Source organism: Onychomys torridus, chromosome 6 (assembly GCF_903995425.1).
Source record: "Onychomys torridus chromosome 6, mOncTor1.1, whole genome shotgun sequence".
Lineage (NCBI taxonomy): Eukaryota > Metazoa > Chordata > Mammalia > Rodentia > Cricetidae > Onychomys > Onychomys torridus.
This window is the reverse complement of record NC_050448.1, coordinates 50,659,832-50,686,340: the sequence shown is the minus strand read 5'-3', so window position 1 is coordinate 50,686,340 and position 26,509 is coordinate 50,659,832. Positions and strand designations below refer to the sequence as shown.

Genomic DNA, 26,509 nt, shown 5'->3' with positions numbered 1-26,509 from the left:
TGTGTGTGTGTGTGTATGTATGTATGTGTTTTCCATCATTAACAGCTTTGTCAAATAAGACAGTTTATATAATGGATTACTATACAGGATAATATTGTACAGATTAGGATTAAAATTTGATAAAGCATAGTGAGGAAACATGATGACTATATGAAATTGAGATGTCATGCTTTGCTGACTGGTCTGTGGCTGACATTTAGTAGTCTCTAGTGGTAATTAGATGTGGATAAATAGGTCTGAGATGTTCTTTTCAATGGTCTCACCTTATTTCAAGAAAATAAAATTCAGAATTTCTCAGTGTTGTTAGGTCTTATCAGGGGGAGGCAGAGTGCAGATGTTTATTGGGAGGCATTTCTGAAGACTCCCTCCTACTTAGCATAACCACAATAATATGTTCACTGTAAATGTATCTTCATTCATAAACTGCATATCTGTGGCAAGAATCCTGGGGTTGCAATGGCATTATAAGAATATGAAAGTATAGTCTACCTTCACAGTACTTTGTCATTGAATATGTAAGGATGCATATTTTACAGTTGTATGTTATCTTATTTTAATGGCTTTTGTGTTTGGTTTTTGAGTCAGGATCTTATATAGAGTAGACAAACCTCAGTCAAACTCTAAGTAGCTTTGGATGACCTTGAAATGCTGACTCTTCCCATTGTGCCATACTTTGCAACATATTTCTAATCAGAACTCCTTCCTTTTCTTGTTTTTTCTCCTTTTTTATTTATTATATTTGTGTTTTAATTTTACACATCAGCCATGGGTTCCCCTGTCCTCCCCCCTCCTGCCCCCTCCTTTCTCCCAACCCCTCCCCTCCATTCCCATCTCCTCCAGGGACAAGAGTCCCCTGGGTATTCAATTCAACCTGGTAGATTCAGTCCAGGCAGGTCCAGTCCCCTCCTTCCAGGCTGAGCAAAGTGTCCCTGTGTAAGCCCAAGGTTCAAAACAGCCAGTTCATGCACTAGGGACAGGTCTGGGTCCCACTGCCTGGGTGCCTCCCAAACAGTTCAAGCTATTCAATTGTCTCACTTATCCAGAGGGCCTGATCCAGCTGGGGGCTCCACAGCTTTTGGTTCATAATTCATGTGTTTCCATTAGTTTGGCTCTTTGTCCCTGTGCTTTTCCAATCTTGGTCTCAACAATTCACAGTCTTACAGTCCCTCCTCTTTCTCAACAATTGGACTCCTGGAGCTCCACATGGGGCCTGGCTGAGGATCTCTGCAACCACGTCCATCAGTTATTGGATGAGAAGAACTCATTCCTTTTATCTTTCCTATTTTTTCCTTTCTTTGCTCTTTTCCCATCTTCTTGTTCCATTTTTTTTCTTTCTTTCTTCTTCTGATGCTAATACTTAGACCTAGGGCTTTGGGTGTGCTATTTAAGGGTTCTAGCCAATGTTTTTACTTCCTGGATCCTATAGTACTTACAGAATACCAAGAACTCATCCTTCTTCCCGTATTTCTAACAAATTTATTGATAACATTATATATTAGGCACACAATTGTGGGATCAATTGACAACATTTTAAACTATATATGGCTTGACAGTCCTACAAAAATTGGTGTTCCTTGGGTATGTAACTCAGAGAAATGTTGTAAAAATGTTTGTAATGTGAGAGAAGGTATAAGCAATATGAGGTTAGGAAATGTAATGAGTCTCTTATTCTTCAAGTTCCTTTTCAGCAGTATTTACTTTATCATTGGTAATAAACACTGAAGGAATTGTGTCTGTTGGGAATGTTTCTAGACAGAACCCAGTGTAAAGAAAACAGAAATGAAAGAGATGAGTAATTAAGTTTATTTCTGTCTTCCTGAGTAGCAAATTGTAGAAAAGCAAATCGTCAGTAATATTGAGGAAGAGTAGACAGACTGTAAGAGGCAGATGACCTGGGCATCTACTTTAAGACAGTGTCTATTAGACATGACAAGAGAGCTGCTCCCATGACATCTCAACAATATAATCACCAAAAGAATCTGTGCATAATGACAATAGCATTGACATGCCAAAGTTAAAAAGGGATATCTCAAAAGACTCCACCTCTAGATGAAGATTTATAGGTGTTTGCTAAGAGAGAGAGAATCAGTTTTCCCAAGGATGAACATCTAATAAAATATCAATCCCAAGTGGCCAGCCCCAAACACATACACATAGGAGCAAAACTAAATGAACTAAGAAGGGAGGGGGTTATATTTATATATTCACATGTATGTGTATACAGAGTAACTTTCACAGAAAAACCCTGTCCAAAAAAACAAAACAAAACAAAAACAACAACAACAAAAACCCCTGTGATTAATTTGAAAATTTATAAATGATTTTATGTGGGTGTTAGAGTGCAGATAGGTTGAATGGAGGTTCTAGGAAAAGGTTTCCTTCCCCAACATTGAAAATGTTAACAAAATTTAATCACAGATCATGAGGGACTGATTCCTAAGAAAGTTAAAAGCATTCTCACTGTTCATTAAAGTATACTTGCTTTATTGTTTATAGTTCAGAGACTAGAATATCAAAATTGTTTATAGTGGTTGAAGATTTCCCATTACAGCATGATTCTGATTTTGCTGAGCTGATATCTTTTCAAGTGGAATGCTGTTATCTATGAAAGGGAACAGTAACAAAAGCAAAACACAAAAAACTAGAAAAACAAATCCTCTCATAATAACAGAAATGGGAAACAGTCTAGATGTCTATCAACAGATGAATGTGGTACATTTAAACAATGGAAGACTGTTCAAAAAATCATGAAATTCAGAGCAAATATTGGATCTAGGAAAGAAATCATCCTGAGTGAGGTAATCCAAAAGAAATATACTATGTATTCTTTTATATGTAGAAGTTAACTTTTGAATTTTCAATAGGCACAGGACAGTCTTAATAACCATAGTCTTATAGTTATTGAGTAAAGAACTAGGTGAAGAAGGTGATCGTCTGAGGAAGAGGAAATGGAATATATAGTTATGGTGAAACAGTGGGCTGACTGAATTAAGAGGATTAAATGATGATGAGGAGGCTAGCAGGGCTTAAAGAAGGGAGTAAGGGAAAGGACAACTAACACCCTGTTGGTCTCTATGAGAATGATCCCCATAGGCTCATGTTTTTAATGCTTGATCCCAAGTGAGTGGAACACTTTAGCAAGGATTAGGAAGTATGGCTTTGCTGGAGGAGGTATGTAACTGAGAGAGGGTCTTGAGGCTTTAAAAGCTCATGCTAGGTCCCCCCTCCATGCCTCTGTCTCTCTCTCTCTGCTGCCAGCAGATCAGGATGTAAAGCTCTTAGCTACTGCTGCAGCACCATGCCTGTCTGCTTCCCACCAAGATGATCATGTACTAACTCTCTAAAACTGTAAGCAAATTCCTAATTAAATATTTTCTTTTATAAGAGTAGTCATGATGTCTCTTCATAGTAATAGAACAGTAAATAAGACAAATACTAAAGGACATTTGAGGGGTCATATGAGAATCTACTACTGTAGAAGCTGTTAAAAATATATGAAAGAATTGTAAATAGAGTCACCAAATATCAGAAGAAATAATACCCCAACCAGATATCTTTCTACACTAAATGAATACTCCAGTATCAGGAGTGGGTCACATCTAATTGAACTGTTGGCCAAAGGAGTATAGTGGAAACTCTTAAATAACACTGGTTATTGTAAAGGCTATTGGTTGATCTTTACAAATTGATGGTAAGGTCCTATAGCTGAAAACAACACTTACATATCTCGTTGAACTCCAGCTGGTGCCTAACTAGAGAGTTCATCCCTACTGTCCATTGTTCATGGTATTTTAAAGAGCACTGCAAAGTAGCACAAGAGACCCTTGAAAATCAACCCAGATACAATTCCAATGATTTACAATGGTGAAACCTGCAAAACACGAGGGTGCAATAGCACAAATGTGGTAGAAGTAGCCAATCACTCTCTGATTGGATTTAAGGCCCCCTCCTCGAGAGGGAACACATGCCTGACATCTCCCAGTCTCCCATCTCTAACTGAGAAGCTGTCTCCAACTGGCATCTGCTGTCAAAAGAAAATAATCATTTTTCACCAACAGCATTTCAGTGGGTATATAAAACACACTTTAAAGTAGGTCCCAACACAAAGTCAACTGAATGGTGTTTTTGTAGACTTTTTATCTCATATTCCTTTATTTGGGCTTTTCTTTTTTTTAATCTCACTGCTCTTTTTCTTCTATGTTTTGGTTTCTAATTTTGTGTTTCCAGATTTTGCGTGTGTGTGTGTGTGTGTGTGTGTGTGTGTGTGTGTGTGTGTGTACACATGTGTACACATGTGTATGTGTGTTTCTTGTGGGTTTTTTTTTTTAACTTTTAAAAACTTTTATTTATTTTGTTTTGGTTAATTTGCTTTTTGCATTTTGCATTTGTCTATTTTTTTTTCAAGAGATAGAAAGTATAAGGAAGGTGTGGAGTAGAATGGGTAGGGATGTGGAGAGGATCTGGGAGTAGAATGAAAAGAGGAACTGGAATCAGAACATAACGTGTCAACATTCAATTAAAGAAAGAGGATGAATCAAGATTAGTGAAAAGGAGAAAGAAAAACAACCCAACAACTATCAATGTTTTAAGTGACTATTTTAAGGATTAGATTTTTTTTCTGTTTCTTGCTATTGTCAGGTAACAACACCACAGCAGTATGCAATGTCATCCATTTCTCTGTGCCTCTCTGCTGAAGCTGGAACTGAGACACCAAAGGCTTCATCCCAAGAGAATTCTAAAGCTTATACAAGATAGTGAGTCTCTGCAAAATACACATAGCCAGGAAAACAGGATTTGAGAGATTCCTCCTTGCTTCAGTACTGCTGGTCTTGTTTATTTTTGTTTCTAGTATTGAGGGTGGGACTCTCTGCCTCAAGCATGAGTATCAAGAGCTCTGTTACTGAACTGGCACACACAAACTCACCCTTGTATCACAAAGTGTAGACCCAGTAAAATATGGCTTGAAAACTCTCCAAGACTTTTTGAAAGTTTCAGTTCTCCATTGGCCTCAGGATGTGAGAAGAGACTCAATTTCAAGACTCATCGATGGCATCCATAGAAAGAAGAGAATGAAAATCCACATTCAGAATAAGGGACATGTACTAATGAACATTCTAATGGTCCTCCTTGGCAATGTCAGTTTTGCAAAACCTTAGAAGAAAGTAATTATACCTATGACAATGGCCTCATAGAATTTTTTCCCCCTTAATGTAGCAAAATCTCAGATCTCATCATATTTGGAACCCATTAGAGTAGATTATAGTAACGGGGGTTAAAAACTTTTACTACACTCATGATCTGTTAGTTTAGCTGATATTTAAAGACCTCTTGTTTAAGTAGGTAACTGGTTAAGCATGTAGAAGAAGTGAATACTGGTTTAAGAGATCCTTTATTTCTTCATAGGCATCCCTGAGCCAGGCACAGATGAATCTTTGTGTGTTATTTTTCATTTTGGATGAATAGGAAGTAGTAAAGATTTTAAGGAAAAGTTTCTTCAACCATCTTGATGTTATTATCTTTCTTTTCTCTCTCAAAGCTTTAATTTCCCTCAAATAAGTCTTAAGTGCCACAAGGCAACAACACATAATTTGTTGAGTATTTTAAAATTACACTTTTACTTTCAAATAGTAATTGAAAATGATTTTAATGTGTTTCAGAGCTCCTGGTGATAGAATATTTCAAAGAAAAAATGTAAAACTATTGTTAATGGAAATCTAAGAAATAAGACAGTAGAAGAGTATTTGAGTATTAAGTGAGCATTATTTTACATTTTTACCTAGAATTTCATGCCATAAAACTTAGGTATAGGTACCTTAGAAACTAATTAGGCTATTGGTTTTCTTTATGTATTCGTGAATATTTAGACAAAATTTTGAGGCCTTATTTTAGACAATTCTAAAATTTGAAGACTATTCTAAGTACTAATATGCCAAATGACCTGGGTTCTTTGGGATTTATTATTCCCATGTGGCACAGTACTAAAGCTGTGTCTCAGGAAATAGTTTTGCTAAATTTAATATCAACCTGAACAGTAATGGCTGAAGGTGTATCGATGCAATCTCCTGCGTATTTATGTTTCCCTAACTCTTTTTTAATGATTGCTAAATATTTGATGAAAGTTATGACATGATTGGTATATCTCTGTGCCAAATAATGTCATGAATTGCTTGAGGCACCAAATCAGGCAAAATGAAAATCATGGGTGGAAAATGTGTGAAGTCAGTAGACACTGGAAAAATCTCAGTGGCTTATTTCTGACTAACTACTGAATCCAACACACTGAAGACCCAGGTGCAGCATGCTCTAAATGCTATCAGTCCTGGGCAAATCTCTTACACTCATAAAGTCCTAAAAAACATTTGCTACAGTATATATACATATATATGTATATAAATGTATAAAATTTGAAAATATAATAAACTATTTATTTACATAATAAATAAATATAAACTATTTTATTTTTATGTATTTTAATTAACAATATACATTCCCAGATTCATTGGTTGATTTAAAGATTTATTTTATTTTATTTATTTTATTGCATTGTTCTGTACACATTCAACATGGCAATGGAGAGACTAGTTTTTATATTTGTTTAAATACTGACTCTCAGAAACAACCTGAATCATTTCATCAGAATGCTTCTGATAAAGAAAGATAGAATTCAACATGGAAATGTGATACCTGGTGAACATCACTTTAAATAGTGAGAAGTATGAAAAGCTGTCATAAAAAGAAGATATTTCACATAAATTGAACATTACCTTTTAGTTAAGCCAATATTTAGTGAAGTCAATATTTTGGATGCTATGACAAAGGTAACTGATAGTTTTTTAAATAGAAAACAAGGTCTGAGACTTAAAAACTTAGCTCTGTTTTCAAATGCATGCTGATTCTCTTATTTACTAGTGACTTCACTGCATTTCTGGATATGGGTATGTTCACATGTGAGTGTGAGTATCCATGAAGTCTGGAAGAAGCTGCCATGTCTCCTGGAGCTGACGTCTTTAGTCCTAGTTCAGAATGTGAGAGGTGGAAGTGTAAGAAGTCAAGTTTATACACGTATTTATAAAAACTAGACAAGGAGTATATAAGGCATGAGATGTTAAGAAAATGTTTAATTTGTTCCACAGATTGGTTGAAATGCAATTGATATGGTATATTGGTAGTCTCCCGAGAAGAGCTTACATGCAAACAAAGAAACTTAAAATATATCTATGTAGATCAGTGGTTCTCAAGCTATGGGTCACAACCCCTCTAGAGATCAAAAGACCATCTCAGAAGGGTTCAGCCTAAGATCATTAGAAAACATAGATATTTACATTATGATTCATGACAGTAGCAAAAGTACAGTTATGGTGTAGCAATGAAAATATTTATGGTTGTGGGTCACCACAACATGAGGAACTATATCAAAAGACAACAGCTTAGGAAGGTTGAGAACCACTGTTATAGAGGGAAGAAGAACCAATGTTACAATCCCAAGGTACTATTGATAGAAAAACTACTCTAAGGTCATAATGGAAATTTGATGTCAAGAATCTCGAATGATATGCCTTCCAGTGTTCAGTCCATTCCTAGTCTTGTCCTCTTTAGAGAAGTAAACATTGCTATCTTGAATATAATGACAACTTATCAAAATTAGTTAACTTTGGTAAATCTAAAATATATTTAGTATAATTCTATTCCGAAAAAGTTCAGAGTACTTTAATTTTTAATTATTATGTGCCTCCCCTTGTCTGCTAATGTTAAACTATTTCTTCCAACTCAGAGAGGATGAAGATACTAGTAAATAAAAATGAGGGATTGCTCTCTGTTTACATCTTGTGAAAGAAGGGCACAATATTTTAAATACAGCAACATAAGTATGCTTTACTGACAGAAAGCTCACCAGTGAACTCAGTTGACCCAGTAAAAGTGGAGCAGTTGCAAGTTGCAATGTGAGGGGTAAGAATGTTGTCACAAGGTTGCCTTTTTTTTTTCCAGTATTGGATATAATCATATGACTCAGCTCTTGTCAACTATGTGGTTTTGCAAGTGTCAACATGCACATAGCTTTTATGTCAATGGTAAGATTTTTTGGTGTAGTTGTCTACTGTGATGCATTCAATTTATATGTTCTCTGCCTGCCTATCAAGAAGGGGGAGTGTCAATAAGGTAGTGTGGGTTTCATAGGAACTACATTGAAGGGATATTAATACATTACAAAATGTTACATTTCTATTCCCAAGATGGAATGTTACATTTCTATTCCCAAGATGCATGCCAATTGGTAGAAGGAATTCAAACAAATAAAGGCTCTTTCAAATTGTAGAAGAATCCTCCTGACACTGATTACATTTTCCTGAGTACTGGTATCATGAGGCTTGGTATACCTTGTATTCAGATTATTTCCCAGTAAAGACACAGGTCCTCAGGCTCAAGCATTTTCAATAGGTTTTAACTGAGCAGTGCAGGGAATACTGGAATTGATTTATCTTACTCCTGATCCTGGTCATACAGTAGAAGTGCTATACTCTGTGGTCTCTCATATACTTCTTTGATTTATTTGATCTGTTTGTGTTATTTTTCTGAAATATTTTATATGTCAAGCAGTGGGAATAACAAGTGATGCTTAAAGCATTCACAAACAAGAGAGTGTTATTAAGAAAATGAATGTTTTCATTCAGAACTAGCATGGCAGAACCAGACATGAATCCCATTAGAAGATTTTGTTCTTTAACTGCAGCCCCGGGGGAGAGATGAAATGGCAATGATGAGTGACTTCATGTGGATAAACGAGTGACAGATGGGCATGTGGGCTACACAAACCTTCCCGTTCCTTCCTTTTCCAGAGGGTATTTAATTTTGATGGTGTTTTTGTGGTTACTGTTGTTTTTGTTTATTTGTTTTTAAGTTGGAGCCAGCTCTGCTTTGTGTTTTCTATACCGAATCAAGCATCACAGTTTGGTATGGGTGGAAGTATTAAGGCAACTCCATATAGTTAAGAGGGAGGTTTATTTTGGGGTTTTATTTACAACAAGTAACGTGATAGGTTACAGCATCTGGGAGAGGTGAAGTGCAGTCCAGAAGTGTTCTCTGGAGAACTCTGCTTGGTCTACATCCAGCATCCAGGGTCCAGAAACCAAGAGAGCCAGCACATCCAGATCTCAGATCTTAAGGGTTCCTGGCTCAGCCCACCTTGTAGGTGTGACAGTTACCAGAAGCCTCAATAAGGGTAGTACTTCTATGTGAAAGCTAGAACAGCTACCCACTACAGTTTGGTGATTTTGAATTTATTTATTTTTTTGATAATTTCAACATGGTGAAAATAGGAGAAAACCTTTCAATAATATATGTATCTTTAGAAACTCTCTGGATAAGCTTCTAGAGACTTCTTTTCTTAAAGAAAGAATAGTAATTTTACAGTCTCAGTTCTGAATGTCTTTACCATGGCTGTCTGTGATACCGGTGTCTGAGTCTACTTTAGACAAATCCTTTCTCTGCACTGGTATGTCCTCTATATTTAATTATTTTTCCTGATTCTAGTGAGACATCTCAAATCATGCCTGAGCCAGAAGCTGGTGACAGCGAGTAGCATGTACACACTCATGACTAGGCTGCTCTTCACAGCTCATTCCCATGCAGTCTTCCTCACCCAGAATCAACTACTATTTGTATACAACAATAGCAAAGTCTGGATATTATCTAGAAGAAAACTTTAACTAAAATTCTGCATTTAAAAGTCTATAACAGGGCCAGGCGGTGGTGGCACACGCCTTTAATCCCAACACTTGGGAGGCAGAGCCAGGTGGACCTCTGAGTTCGAGGCCAGCCTGGTCTACAGAGTGAGATCCAGGATAGGCACCAACACTACACAGAGAAACGCTGTCTTGAAAAACCAAAAGAAGCCGGCACATGCACTAGGGATGAGTTCCGATCTCACTGCCTTGGGGTCCCCTAAACAGTACTTTGCGCAGCCTTGGTGCAGAGAGGAGGGCCTCAACTGAATGTACCAGGCTCTGCTGACTCCCCATTGGAGACCTTGCCTTGGAGAAGGAGAGAATGGGGGCATGGGTTGGGGGAGAAGGTGGTGGTGGTGGTGGGGAGGGACGGAGGATAGGGGAGTCTGTGGTTGGTTTGTAAAATGAATAGAAAAATCTCGTAATAAGAAGAAAAAAAGAAAAATGTCTGTAATAGGAGAATCACTCAGTGACTTGGTTGTAATTATTCAGACATCTGCACTTTTAAAAGGGCTCCTAATTTAGAAAAGTTGCTGACTTACTCAAATAACATAAAATTATTAAGCACTCCTTTTACTAAGAACAAAAGCATCACATGCAATTACATACTAAAATGGCTCTGCCTATTTTATAGAGAGAAGTCTGAGGCCTTGAACTTGATTGTACTGCCTTGAGCTTGACTATAGTGCCACCTTTACATATTTCTCTGAGTTTGATCAAAATTATATACTTTATGATAGACAGGAAAAAAGGTACCACTGTGACAGATTGGTGGAGATTATAGCAGTTAATCACTATGGGTCAGAATTTCCTCAAGTTGTCCAGATTGCAGTCCCACCTAGTTGTCATCCTACACTAATTTCAACAAAACTATCATTTGAAATATTTTTATTAATTCTTCGAAAGTTTTACATTACATATTTTGATAACACCCTTACCTTCTTCACTCAGCTCCTCCCACATCATAGTCTACCCTCTATCTACTCAACCTCTTTTTAAATAGTCCATCAGCTCTAATTTGTGTTGCCCACATGCTTCTAGGTGTGTAGCCAAGTACTGGAGCATGGACAAACTACAAGGAGTCAAAACTGTATAGAAATTTAATTTTTATCTTCCCCAGAAACCATCAGTTACCCATAGCTTCTGTATCTTTGAAGTTAGGGGTAAGGTTCATCTTTCATCCCCATTCTAGAATTTTGACTGCCTTGATCTTATTCAGCTATATGTGTAGGTGACTATAGCTACTGAATTCATAAGTGCATCAGTCCAGTTATGTTAAGAAGATACTGTTTTGCTCTTGTCCTTCCCAATCTCTGGCTCTTAAAATATTTCTACTATCTCTTCTGAGGTGGTCCTTGACCCTTGGGGAGGGGCTTGTGATGTAGATGCTCCATTTGAGCCTGAACATGCCATAGTCAATTATTCTCTGTACTTTGACTTTTTGTGAGTTTATGCCTTAACCCTTATCCACTATGAAAAGAAACTTCTCTAACAAGTATGAAAAGCTAGACTAATCTACGCACACAGAGATATGAATTGAGAGGTCAGTGTGGTATTATGTCCATTTAACAAAATAATAGTAATAGTTTCTGTTGTTATCTGTTTTTTATTATCTACAGTAGTCAGAGATTGCAACTCTGCTGCTATCAGCAGTTGTTCAGCTGCAAGAGCTGCAGCCTGAGGAGATCCTGTTCCCTCAGGCAATGACTCTTTCAAAGCTACTAAGGAAAACTTTATCTAAATTTAAAGATCTCATGATTCAATAGTTTAGGTGAAATTCTGCTTACTGACAGAGGCTGAATAGCAAGTAGCTAACTTTCTCTCTTTGCTGGCATCTTCCAAAACTCCCAGTGTCCTTCTCTCAGCTCCCAATTTAAAAAAAAATGCTCGTGGGATTGTGGATTTAGCTCAGTGGTAGAGCGCTTGCCTAGCAAGCATAAGCCCTGGGTTCATTCCTTAGCTCTGGCAAAAAAAAAAAAAAATGCTTGCTACATGTCAGCTTCCTGTCAGCTACTTGCTGTCAGCCTTCTTCTCACAGATTAATTTTATTTACTCAAACATCTTTGAATTATTAACAAAAGCAGTAGGAAAAATTCAACATGCTTTAAAATAATATTCCACTAAAGGTTCAATCATGAGACCTGGGAATTTCCTGACCGTTTCTTTGCCATGTTTAAAGTACCATGCATGTGTTTCCTCCTGGAATAGGATTTCAATACAAAGAGAAAGCAGTTGGTTAATCCTATAATATACATGTCACTAATGCACTCTTGGGCATATGTTGCCATACTGGTCATTATTACAGTTCAGAGGTGGATTGGGCTGTTGACACAACAAAATTATTAACTTCAACAGTAAATCTATAGGCATTAGAACCATTCGGATTTCTAGAAATTTAGGAGATAAGACACCATAATCGTAAAGTAAAATTATAAACATAAACACACACTGCATAATGGTAACTCTCAGCCATCTTTAGAGTATCCAGCGTAGTAATTTCTGTGTCAAAGATCTATAACAGGGAGAGTATTCTGTACTCTTTATTCTATATCTATCTATGCAGTTGTGTCTCTGCATCTCCTACAAGTCACAGTATTTTCTTCCTAAACTGTTGAACTATTTCTTCCCAGTCTTGACCCCCAATCTTATCAACATTTTGCCTACAGCAGACAGATGATCATTTCAAAGTGCTACCAGGCTCATATTTGCATCAAAATGCATATAACCATTCATTTGTCTTAGCAGTTCTAATATCTGTAACATCAACACCCAAAGCCCTATCATGATGCCTACCTCTGTCTTTTCTTTTTCATTGACTATCTTCTAAGTCATTCACTCGTTCAGGTGGTATTATCTTAAAGTTCTGGCTTCAAGTAAAACTTGACATTAGTATTTGGAGAACAGGGTTGTGGGTGCTAACCAATATAGCTTTCTTTCTTTCCATCATTTAAAAAATGCTAAAGTGATGTCTTACAGAACATATTCCATATTGCCAAATTCCATCATTTCTTCTTAGTGTTTAGATATTTATTCTTCATTCTTCACATTTCAGCTTAAAGCCACTTCCACAGGAATGTCTTATCTGACTTTGCATGGAAATCTGGTCTTTTGTACTACAATCACAAAAGACTACTTAATATCTCTTTAGAGTAATGACAATTGGAATACATTGTTTGTATGATCTTCAATCTAAAGAATAACTATGTCACTAGGTTCTGAGTGGTTTTGTATTTGAAATCTCTTCTAGTAATACCTTTATAATGTTAAGGTGATTTCTTAATTGGTTTGCTCAGTACTTAACACATTATGTGCACTCAATAAATATTTTTGAATGAATTAATCAATTAATATATGAGCATTTAAACCTAATCAGATGCAATGTGACTAGTTTAGGGATCCCCACTTTAAATCCAGTACTGACTAAACAGCCTTGGCACAAGAACATCTCCTAGGCATTTTCAAGATGTTTAAGTCTCTTGTGGAACCAATACAGTCAAATGTCCTAGTGCAAATAATACATTGCTGGTTAAAATGACCTGATTTTACCCATGCTTTTCTTCTATTTTCAGCAAGTTATAGTCCTTTTGTAACTTTTGTATTTGTTATTAAAATAGCCTGAGGAATTGGTGTAATTTTTCATCATTATGACTCAGTTCTCACTGTAAATAAAGACACTAATGTTCTGGTTTACAGATCATTCCTTTCCTATTTTAAGTAATATTAAACATTGTCTCAAGTCTACAAACAAGTTTCCTGTACTGAGAGTAGAAAATAATTTAGAAGAGGGGTTGTTAAGGAAGACAAACCAGTCAAGACTGGAACCAATCTTAAATGCATAAGCACACCCATGTGAATAGCAGTCTAGAATCTAGTATGTGCTTTTAAAAGATTTTTCAGATAGTCTCACTAACATAGCTGCCTAAACATGAGCTGAACAAGGACAACAGCAATCAGTGTGCCAAAGTATAAAGTACATGGGAAAAAGACCATGATGGGTCAATCCTATAAACACAGAGAGAGTAAAAAGGAGAGGGAGAGAGAGAGAGAGAGAGAGACAGACAGACAGACAGACAGACAGACAGACAGAGAGACAGAGAGACAGAGAGACAGAGACAGAGAGAGACAGAGAGAAATAACAAAACTCAAACAAAACAGCTAGAGAGCAGGATGAGCAGTCTTTCCCAGGAAGGAGCACACCAATTAGTTATCCAATAGCAAATGCTCAGCCCTGAAAACATACATACAATAACATGATACAGACTGAGCAGAAGAGAGCAAGGAGGCAAATACGGGAGGATTTGGAGGGAGGAATGGGAAATGGGAAATGATATAATTATAATCTCAAAGATGAGAGAATAACTACAAATATGTACATGGGACTTTATATCTAGAGCATAGATGCTTATGTTAAAGGGAACATTTTAGATCTAGGAATTCAGTATCTAAATTACTCAAAATGGGAGAAGGTCTAGCAGAACAAGGAAGGAGTTTTGAGAAAATTGCCACATGCCTTTCACTTATGGTGATGAAACCAGCATCAATAGACTCACATGACTAGTGAAACATCACTTCAAGACTATTTCAATGAAAGGTACCAGGATCTGTACATACATGTAATAGAGAGCAAACTTATAAGTAACATCTGTATTAGTTTCCACATATCCTAAAGAGTCCATAACGAATTAATATGGACTGAGTCTTTGACACATAAATCTTTTCAGGAGACATTTAATATTTGTACTCTTGCACTAATTGTAAATCCAAACAGGATAGTTAGTAGTGTAATTGTTGAACTCCCCAGGAAAGCAGATGAATATAAAATGTGTAGTATAGTTTGGCAAGATATGAGCTCTAAAATTAGAATGAATGGCCCTCAGTCCCAAAGTTCTACTGAGGACGAATGAAGAGAAATTCTGAGATTAATGTGAAAGATCCTTTTCATATAAGTCTCTGTAATCTAGTAAGGGGCTGGTCCAGATTTTAAAAATGTATGAGCCAGTAGCATTTTTCTTCCTATAAAACAGATTATATTAGCAAATAAGAGTAACGATACAAGAGGTAAAAAAAGGGGAAGATGCTAACACAAAAGACCTCAGGTAGGATAACCTTAAAAAATGAATTTTGTGAAATTCAGTAAATAAAATTTACTAGAAGATAATTAGTACCATGGTTTAGAGACATGAAAAAAATTAAATTACTATTTGAACATTAATAATATTATGTGTCAAAATAAAGTGTCTGTGTGAAGGAGCCAATGAAGAAGAATTAACATCATTTTTTTTTAATTTCAAATGGGTAAAATTAAACAGTAATAACTAAACTAAGTTCCCCTCTTTAACATATTCTGAGGAGTAGGCCTGGCATGTGTTTGCAATGGAGACAGGTAAGGTTTAAAAAATAAATAATTCCTCAGAGTAAAAAGAAGAAACATAATGACCGAAATAAGGGTAGTTCGAATTAAACCCTGTCTTGGAAAAATATTCTAGACAAAAGGCATTTGCAATAATCTATAACAGTAGTTATTGAAATAGTAAATTAGAAGATCAAATTTATATTCTTCCAGGATTACAGGAAATATTTATTTATTAATAGAAAATCATCTTGAGCATGTTAAAGTAAGTGATGCCAGTAATGTATAAAAGTAAACTGTAATTTGGCTGCTCTAGCAGCCCTAGAAGAGGTTATTATGTACAAAAGTCAAGCACTAGTTTTGAGTTCTTGAATGAAACCATACCATTTTGGTAGATGGAACTTCAGTGGAGAAATGCTTCCACCAGACTGACATGTGGGCAAGTCGTAGTGCATTTTCTTGATTGGTAATTGATGAGGGTAGGCTCATCCCACAATGGGTAGTACCACCCTTGGGCAGGTGGTGCCAGGTGACATAATAAAGTATGCTGAGCAAACCAGGAGGAGAACGCTAAGAAGCAGTACTCTTCCATGGCCTCCCTACAGTTCTGCCTCCAGGTTTCTTCTGCCCTTGAATTCTTATCATGACTTCCTCAGTGATGGACTGTGATATGGAAGTGTAAGATGAAATGAACTCTTGTCCTGCTGATGTTGTCTTTAGTAATGGTGTTTTATCACAACAATAGAAACAATGAGACAATATGGTTTGTTTTTATGGAAGCTGCATTAAGCTCTAAACATATAAGTGGTGTTGTATGGTGTACTCTTTGAAAACCTGTGGGATAGGATTTTATAGGACCTGATTCAACAATGCTCAGTGAATTATGTTCAAGCAAGGGCTAAGAAATGAGAAAAAAGTTCAGGATATAAAGTAAAAAGAAACAGGTTCTTAGGTAACAAAGATTTGTGTGTTCCAAGTTTAACAGGGCTTCATTTTTTTTCCAAAAGGAAAACTTTTCTCATCATTGTCCGTCCATCTTCGTCTCCCAGTTTTTGTCAACTATGTCTAGAACCTTTAGAGGTCACACATTTTGAAAAGAACTGAGTAAAATTCCTGAAGATAATTAACCTCCATTGTGATTTAGTTTACCATAATAAAAAGTATGATACTACATGATTGTGGAATTAACTCTTTTGGTAAGGGTCACATGAAGGGTGGGACTTGTGAAATTCATCACACATTTTTTTTTTCCTGTGAAGTTACATATTGAGGATGGAGACTTAAGGAAATCCATACAGAATATTTCTAAGGAAAATTCTGTGTTGTGATAAGCCCTTCCTAACAGCTATCAGAGGATACACACATCATGAATTACCTGTTTATCTAGGATTATCTGTTGCTAGTGGCTTTCTGGGTACAACATGTCTGTATGTAGAGATATAAGCATAGTCTAGTATCTTTAATGAATTTAATAAATTTTGTCATTTTTTTCCAGGCCATTGCTTGACCCTGTGTTATAAACAAAATTTCTCCAGAAAAAGAAACTTGAAAGTTTTGGACTATTCTGTCATTGCGGACTTTGAAACGAATGAACTTGTTCATAGCTACTTAATACTTATATTGAAGTACTACATTCCTGCCAAGGGAGAACTTTTGCAAAGAATGGTAACAACTAGAAAAAATGTAAATATTGTTCCTCATTATGAAAAATAAAAACCAAGAAGACCAAGAATGTAGTATTTTCATGGATTAGTTGAGAAATGAACACCTTTTGTTTCGAGAGAATGGTGAACTTGTTTGGAGAGACAAATGTAAGTTTTAAATGAATAAGAGGGTAAGACTATAATATTTGTTAAATTAAGGAGAAGGAAAATTTTCTGCATGCTTTAACGAATTATAATAAACAGAAAATAAGACATAAGTTGTTGTTTTATCTCTGGTAAAATGATATGAATGAGAATTTCAAAATGGTTGATGAGATGAACCAGTTCTTTAGAATCAGATATCCATTTTTTACAGTTATTTCCAAAAATTTATGCTTATATATGCTAAACGTAGTAGAACAAATAGTTTGCAAAACAAACAATCAAAAGCATCTTCAAGGTAAACAAAAGGAAGACTAGATCTGAAGTGTATGTTGCATGGATCTCTTGTAGGTTGTAAATAGTGTCCATCTCTATCCATAAAAGGTTAAAACCCTGTAAACATTTCTTACACTCCTACCACACATCTGAAGCAGTAAGAGATATATGCAACACTTGAAATTAAGTTCCCTGAATTGAGGGGATTGTTTCTTTTCATGGAAGAAGAAATTAAGAATTCATTTTAAAAAATAGAATTTAAAACTTGCAAAAAGACATTGAAAGTTACCTCTGTGACTGTACTGGCTGTCTCACTTTCTAGTTGTATCTGTTTGTATAAGTAATAACTAAAAATAATTTTGACACGATAAGAATTTGGGCTACTTGGTATCTGAAAATAGAATTAAGAGTATACTAAGTAAAAGAGAAGCATCGGCTTTATAAATAAAGATAACTAGGTTCAGAAATATAAATTTTACAGCATTTAAAACCAGTAAGAGTGCAATACATGCCCTGGGGAACTGTGTGCTGTGGATAATTTTACAGGCAATTCTACAAAACACAGAAGAGGGACACATTCCAAAGATCTTCGTGGAAATTGTACTAAGTTTATAGCAGAACTGATCATAAGATTTGGAATCTCAGTCCCAGAATGGAGTTCTCATCTACATATAAGCATGTGTTCCCCATACATAAACATACTTCAATAGATTTAAAGTTAACATTATCAATATGTATTGATTTGTTATAAAAGGGACAGGGCAAGGGAAACAGTTTGGCAGATCTGCTATGGGAACAGCCTCTGAAGTCTGATTGCTGGGTTCAAACCATTTTAACAACTTCTGGGCAATATTAGTCAAGGATCCATAACAGAACTAACAAGAAAGTCTTCCTCATAGGATTACTGTGACAATAAAAGAGCCAACTTATTGCAATCAGCGTGAGGGTAAGCAGCTTATAACAGTACCCGGAGAGCAGTCATTCCCTCTTTTATATGTTACAAGCATTGTTATTATTACTCTAACTAGTTGGAGACATAATAGAATTTGCTTATACTTGTAATATAAAATGTGACTGAAAGTTCAGTGTCATGTTCACATTAGATGTGACAGGGATGCTTCATATACATTTATTTTTCTCTTCATTTATATCTGCTATTATTCCATTTCTGTGAAGAGACACCATGACCAAGGCATATGCATCTCTCTCTCTCTCTCTCTCTCTCTCTCTCTCTCTCTCTCTTTCTTCTTCTTCTTCTTCTTCTTCTTCTTCTTCTTCTTCTTCTTCTTCTTCTTCTTCTTCTTCTCTTTCTCTCTAGTTATTTTTTATTGAAAATAGAATTTTTTTCATACAATACATTCTGCTTATGGTTTCCCATCACCCTGCTCTTCCCAGTTCCTCCTCACATTCTCTCTCATCTAGAACCTTACCCTTTCTGTCTCTTGTTAGAAAGCAAATAGACATCTAACTAACAATATAGATAAGATAAACCAGAATATGTTAAAATAACCAACCAAACAAACACACAAAAAACAAAAAAGAGACAAAGAATAAGCTCAGGAAATGCATATAGACACAGTGATACACATGTTTGCACACATAGGAATCCCATGCCAACTGAAAACCATAAGCCATAATACATATGCAAAGGGTCTGTATGGTTCACATTTAAAAAAATAATTTAAAAATTAAGAAGTTCCTGATTTAACCTTATGAGACAAAGAAGCTCCAAAGATTCAGTTGAGTTCATTTCATGTTGGATGTCTACTGCCAGCTATGGGACCTATCCTTAAGAGTTTACGTTTTCCCAGTGAAACTTGCTTAAAGAAAAGTCAGTTTCCATTTGCAAATTGGCTATCCATTATAGACTGATTTCAGGTTAGGAATGAGTATACATGTCCACTTCTCCTTTTCCTTCTAGGAGCCCATCTTCTACAGACCTGTGCAGCTTGCCACAGCCTTGATGAGTTCATATGTGTGTAGGTTGCGCTGATTTTAGAAGGCCTTGCTTTCTCGGTGTCCTCCATCCCCTCTGACTCTTACATTCTGTTCTCCCCTTCTTCTGTAGGGTTCCCTGAGTCTTGCATGGAAGGATTTGTTGGAGACATCCCTTTTAGAGCTTAGTGTTTCAAGGATTCTCACTCTGTCTGTATTTCTGGCTGTGGGTCTCTATATTTGATTCCACCTGCTACTGGAGGAAACATCTCTGCTGAGGGCTGAGCAAGGCACAGATCTATGAATATAGCAGAAAGTCATTAGGGGCCATTATATCACTATATTTCATTAGCAGAACAGTAGTGTTAGGTTTTAATTTAGGTACTTGGCCTGTCTAGTCTTAAGTTCTTAGCTACCAGTGTTAGGTATGTGTTCCATCTCTTGGAGTGGGTCTTTAATCTGATACTTGTTGATTACTCCCAGAAAATTTGTGTTAGCTGATTTTAGGCCTCAGAGCAAATTCAAACTAGGCTGAATTCCTTATAAGTTAAACATTCACAGATAATATACAAGGACAAATTCGCTGATTTCTAATTGTTGAACCAATAACAGGCACAGAGCAACATTGGTGCCAGTTCTCCACTTGCTAAAAGTCTGGCTGATAAAGACCCTACTCCCTATACAAATTCCTCAGTAGCTTGTCTCACTGGGAACTGTATCCCCAGCCTGAGCTCAACCTTGCAGCTGAGTGTTGCTATGGGTACTCACTCCCCTCAGATGTAACTTTTATTTGTTTCCATGGGATGTATAGGGGGGAGGTATAACCGAAGAGAGAAAATAAGAACTTGAAAAAAATAGAGTGATAATCAGTATGTGTATGAGCCTTATTCCCTCAGATAAATAAGAAATATTCCTAAGTTCCGCTACTCTGAGAATTTCTTTTTATTGCTGAGTGCAGTTCTGGAAGCTGGTCTCACAGGCTGCAATAGGAATGCTTAAGTCCTTTATCTAGGCCAGGTAGACTATGACAACTTACCTATAGTCACTGTCCCATATCAAGACACTTCAAGGTTGTGCCTACCTTTGGCCATTTTTTGATAGAGCAGCCTATGTCACACACAAAGTCACCAGAACGACAAAGATTCCTTATACTCTCACCTAAATCAACACAATGTTTGATTAGGACCAAAGACTACATTTATATGTGTTTCTTACTGTGGCTTGTGTGGTAATATTTTATTTGTGCTCTAGCAAGCAAAGTACAGGCTTGGGCCTCACAGATGATAGATATGCTTCTGTAAATGGTACAGGCAAGGCTAGGACTGTGTGTATCCCCCGGCACTGTGATATCTCAGAGGTCCTACCCATAGGCATAATGGAGATGGGAATGTCTAGGATATACCCAATGTTAGGCCACACCATCGCTGTAGATGAATTTCTAAATGGTCTTATTAAATAAAAAACATGGAGCCAAATACAGTGGTGAAAGCCTTACAGATATCAGGGAAATAGGGAAAGCCACCAGCCAACTTTACCTCACCAACTCTGCAGCTTCCAAATGTGAGTTACTTCCTGTCTACCCACACACACATATGCCTTGCTGTTCTGCCATCTGATTTGCACTCTGTCCAGCTACATCACTTCCTCTTCCTACATAGCTCTGTAACTTTCTGTCTATCTGTACAGACCTTCAGGCCTCTATGGTTAGTACTGGGATTAAAGGCATGTGTCACTATGCCTTGGCTCCATTCCCTAGTGTGGCCTTGAACACACAGAGGTCCTGTCTACTAAGTGATAGGATTAAGGGCATGTGCTACCACTGCCTGACTTCTTTGTTTATTATAATGGCTGGACTTTTTCCTCTGATCTCTAGGCAAGCTATATTTATCAAAGCACAAATAAAGTATCACCACACATTCCTGCATTAAGTTTCAGGGCAAATAAAAGCAAGTACTTTTCTGTTCTACCCTAGGGAGTAAAGAATCTCATTTCTACATATTATCTGAGGTTAGAGTATTCTTTTTTAAAGCAGTCCCAGAATCTCCTAAATATATTCTATTATATTCATACAATATATTCTTACCATATTTCCCTCTACTTCAAGGCCTTCTATATGCTCCCCACCTGCCCAACTCCATGTCCTTTCTTTTTTCTCCCTATTTTGAAAACAAAAACAAAAACAAAACAAGCAAACAAAAATCCCCAAACAAACAAGAATTAAAAAAAAAAATCCCAAGAAACACATCCCCCCAAACCAAACCCAAACCAAACAAACAAACGCTGATATGAACACAAAGTAGAAAACTACAGTATACAAGCAAAAGGCCAGTAGGACAAAAAGTTAAATGCCTGAACAAAGACAAATAACACAAAATGTCTAGAGAAATACCACTGAGGTTGTTTTGTTCTGGTAGCTACAGTTGGGCATGGGGCATACCCTTAAATGTGGTTAATATACCCTGTGAGACTCCATTGGCGAAAAATGAATTTTCTTTCTAAAGCAGATGTCAATTGGAGAAAGCTTCTCAGTGAAGGATAGGAGATCATGTCTACCTACCTGTTGCAGCACTAGGACTTCATCTGGTTTGGACTTGTGCAGGTCCTGTGGATGATGTCACAGTCTCTATGAGTTCATATATGTATCAGTCCTGTTGCAGATAGAAGACACTGTTTCCTTGGTGGTGTCTTCCATTCCCACTGATGCTTACTATAATTCTGCCTCTTCTTCCAGAAAGTTCCCTGGGCCCTGAAGGAAAGTGTTTGATGAAAACATCTCACTTAGTACTGAATGTTCTAAGGTCTCTCACTCTCTGTGTATTTTCCAGTTGTGGGTTTCTTTTGAATTCCTTTCTCCTTCAGGAGGAAGCCTCTTTGATGGCAGCTGAGTGAGAAAATGATCTCAAGTTATAGCCGAATGACATTAAGAGTAATTTTGCCACATTTATCTGGCAGAAAAATAGTATTTCATTTCTCATAAGCCCATGGCCTATTCAGTCTCAGGTTTTTGACACTAAGCTGTGTCATGCATGGCTTCTATCTCATGGAGTAAGCTTTAAATTCAATCATAGAAGGGTTGGTCACTCTCACATTAGTGCTATTCTTTTTGTTTTGTTTGTTTTTTTGAGACAGGATTTCTCTGTGTAGCTTTGTACTTTTCCTGGAACTTGCTCTGTAGACCAGGCTGGGCTCGAACTCACAGAGATCCACCTGCCTCTGCCTCCGAGTACTGGGATTAAAGGCGTGAGCCACCACCTGCTGGCTAGTGCTACATTTTTCCCAACATGACTTGTAGGTAGGTCACCATTGTAGGTCACAGGGTTTGTAGGTGCATCCACTTTCTATTTTGGTAGCACGCAGACTACATTCTAATACCATAAACAGTAATTATTGGGGGTGAAGGCTCTAGATAGGCTGTAGCTAAACTTCATGTCCAATGAGATATGTGTCTACAGTAATAGGACTTAGCATCAGTTTGTGAAGAGCAACCTATAACCATGGCAATAATAGGCTGGTTCTTGACTGGGTCCTATCTGAATCTTGTAAATATAAGGTCCTGTATTTTCTTAGTGGTGCACTATGATACACACCAAAGACACCAGCAATATAGGCTGAAACATGATCCTGACCCACTTTAGTGTAGGTTTTGCCTGGTACTTGGGTTATTCCAAATTCCTTAGAATACTGTCCTCTAGACATGTTTACTGAGGTTGGGAAATAGAGGGTGTAGATATTCTCTTGACTAAAATTTGTTCTAAACTTATATTTGAGTCTTACTATTGGGGTGGACTACACAGGCTAAAGAATCAGGCAAGTATTCCTCCATGTCCACTCAATAGTCATAAATGATGGCAACCAAACTCAGGCCTGTTCTGTAGGCACAAGTCTCTGAATGTTGCTGGAATCAGTTTCATTATTGAGGTTTGGGTCACTTAAAGGTCTATCAGTTTCTATTAGATGTTTGATCTCTTCACTGGAGGGGTTGGCCCATTTCTTCTGCCCTACTCACAAGAAGGTACCGTCCCCCACTGCACTGTGGTGACTCAGTTTGGGGTCTTTCTCTCTGCTGATTGCTCTATCCAAGATCTATAGGCTTAGTCTGTAGAAACTGACTAGGATATAGAAATTGTGAGGGCTTGGCCCAATACCAGCTTATACAATGATGTGTCTGGTACTAGGTTTCAAGTTGAAATTTTGTTAGAAGTCTTTCAACCAAAGTGGACGATGTCTTTTTCATAGATGAGTGGTTTGGAGTAGAGTACTTCCTTCATATATCCCCAAGAGTCTTTTTCTAAAAGCAGGCATGGTTGTCTCTCAGCTGTTGACCTCCACTCTTTTGATGGTAGTTCAGTGAGTGAATGACAGTTCATCTTGGTGTGTCTGTGGGGAGCACTTGTTGGAAGACTTGGTGCAGCTGCTATCTTACCCTCTTTCCCTAGTCCAATTAAAACCATTTTTTTTTCTACATGAGCAGGTACATATCCTCATATTTAAGTTTATAACCAAATTAAATATCAATTAAATATATGATGTGGAAAGCCTAAAAGACACAAGGACTATATAAAATAAGAACTATGCTCAGCTTCTCTTAAAGCTTGCATATAAAGAACTAAGAATACATTTCTAGTGGATAGGTTTTATTATTATTAACTAAATATTTATGGCTTTAACTTTTCTTTTTTTGTGAAATAACTTATTAATACACATGGAAACATAGATTTCAACAAATGGCTTCTGCAGGTGAGCTCTTCCACCTGCTTCCACTGTGAAAAATAGCTTATAAGAGTTGTGTTGCCAGACGGTGGTGTCGCATGCCTTTAATCCCAGCACTTGGGAGACAGAGCCAGGCGGATCTCTGTGAGTTCGAGGCTAGCCTGGGCTACCAAGTGAGTTCCAGGAAAGGCAGAAAGCTACACAGAGAAACCCTGTCTCGAAAAACCAAAACCAAAAACAAAACCAAAAACAAAAAAGAGTTGTGTTGTGAATGGACTCAATTGATTTGCATCATGACACATTGTGATTTTCTGCAATGGTTACTGTTTGCTGCAAAGAAAAGTTTCTTTGATGGTGGACAAGAGCTACACTTATCTGTGGACATGAAAGTAAGTCTTGGAATATAGTTAGGAATTATATTGGTCTAGAAAGTAATGGTAATAAGGTTCTCTTCTGAGATCCATTCCATCAATAGTCATATGTAGTTGGTTAGTTTCTAGTTCCATGCATGACTCCCCTCCTAATGTTTGGGACTTATGTCCCATTACATAGCTATTGTTACTGCCAAGACATGAGTGCCATGCTTGACATTATGCCTAAACAATACCTGAAAAACGGCAATATCATATTAGTGCAGAAGGGAAAATCTCATGGGATCCCTCCCCTAGGTAAAGAACTACAGCCAACTAATAGCAGTTGAGAGAGGAAGAATTGGCTTCTTCCATGGATAAGCCCCCTAATTGCTTACCCCAAATAAGATGGTCAGGCCTGAAATCACATACACATAGCAATACTAAACAGACCCAGCATGTTATATTTATATATTTATGCATTTTTTTTTTTTTTTTTGGAGCTGAGGATCAAACCCAGGGCCTTGTGCTTGCTAGGCAAGTGCTCTACCACTGAGCTAAATCCCCAACCCCATTTATGCATTTTTTAATGTATACCATACTAATAATCAAAAGAAGCTATCAAATTTAGAGGGAATGAAGTGGAGATCATGGAGGAGTTGGAGGAAGACAGGGAATATAATATTTTAATTAAATATAGTATTTTATTCAATAAATATATAATGTTTTAATTAAAATTTTTAATAAAAAAGAAGAAAAAAGTTTATAAGAGAAAAGAGTGATATATATGCCATTGGTTTAATATAACTCACTGGGTTTTCAGGCACCACTGATTATCTTGTTAGGGAATGAATGAATAATCTTGCTTTTGCATAGATAGTGTTTCATTATAGCCTAGAATCTACTGTAGCTTATACAATTAACATTGTGAATATGGATAGAGAGTGGGTGAAGGGAGTTCTTTCTTTTTTCTTTTTTTTTTTTTTTTTTGGTTTTTCGAGACAGGGTTTCTCTGTGCAGCTTTGCGCCTTTTCCTGGAACTCACTTGGTAGCCCAGGCCAGCCTAGAACTCATAGAGATCCGCCTGGCTCTGCTGGGATTAAAGGCGTGGGTGAAGGGATTTCTAGATAGGGAATTTTGAAGGACTTGGGAATTATTTTACTTGCTTTGATTTTCATATTTGGATAATAGTTGCTATTTAGCAAACATATATGTTTAAAATTATTTCTTCTTAAGGATTATTGAAAAGGTTAGAAGAAAACCATATCAAGAAACATTTAAATAACGAGTTATTTTGTGAATGAAAATTAAATACAGAGACCCACAACCAGACAATATGCAGATAATGAGAGAACTTGTAACATTCAACCCTAAGTGCTATGTATCCATCAAATCTTTCCTCTACTCAGGGATCAGGAATACCCCTGCCTGCTGCTTCCAGAAGAGGAGCCAGAAATACTGAAAGAGCCTGGTTATTGTTGTGCAGAGTTCCATATCCCCAGGAGGCCCGCTCTTTTCAGAAGAGGAAGGAGAGTGAGTGGATCTAGGGAAGAAGAGAATTGTGGGTGAGGGACTAGGAGAGTAGATATGGAGGAAACTGAGGTCAGGAGATTTAAAAACAAAAACCAAAACCAGCTGGAATGGATGGAAGACTCCAAGAAAAAATAAAAAGCCCTCTAAATCAACCTGATGGAAACTCACAGAGATTGAGACAGGTCTTCTGGATATACATTGTGGCCTCACGTTTAGTGTTTTTTGGTGGGATTCCTAAGTGTGTAAACTAGTACGTCTCTGGTTACTGTGCTCTTTTCTGTCTCATCCGATTTCAATGAGATGGTGTTTCTTTTATCTTATTGTGTTTTATTTTGTCATGTTTGGCTGTGATCTCTTAGAAGCCTGTTTTTTTCTGATGAGAGACAAGAAGAGAGTGAATTGGGATGAAGGGGAGGTGGACAGGAACTAGGGAGAGTAGAGGGAGGGTAACTAATCAGGATATTAAGTGAGAAAGAAATCTATGTTTAATTAAAAATGGAAAAGAAATACTCAAATAACAGTAATTTCATTACTAAAATTAAATTATTATATTTCAACATTTTCAGCTTTTGTGAACATGTATGTACATGTGGATACATATGTGTATGTATATTTGAATGTGTGTTGGTTTATGTATATGAGGGTACATATTTAGGGGTGTGTGGATGCTCAAAGATTTTCTCAACCTTTCTCTATATCTTCATTACATTCCATTAACACACCTTCCTCCAGCTTCCCCCAGACCTCCCTAGCATATCTCCTCTGGTTATACCCGTTTCACGAAACCCCCAGAGACCACCAAGGAGCTGGTGTCTGATGCAAGCACAT

At 36.9% G+C, this 26,509-nt stretch overlaps 1 protein-coding gene across 1 annotated transcript in view; it reads left to right on the top strand.

Moving 5' to 3' along the window:
- Si (sucrase-isomaltase) overlaps positions 1-26,509 on the top strand; it is a 173,509-nt gene that overhangs the window by 17,222 nt on the left and 129,778 nt on the right. Inside the window, exon 2 of the mRNA XM_036189531.1 lies at positions 16,568-16,883. The gene's annotated coding sequence lies outside the window, so the exon portion shown is untranslated. The remainder of the gene's footprint in view (positions 1-16,567; positions 16,884-26,509) is intronic.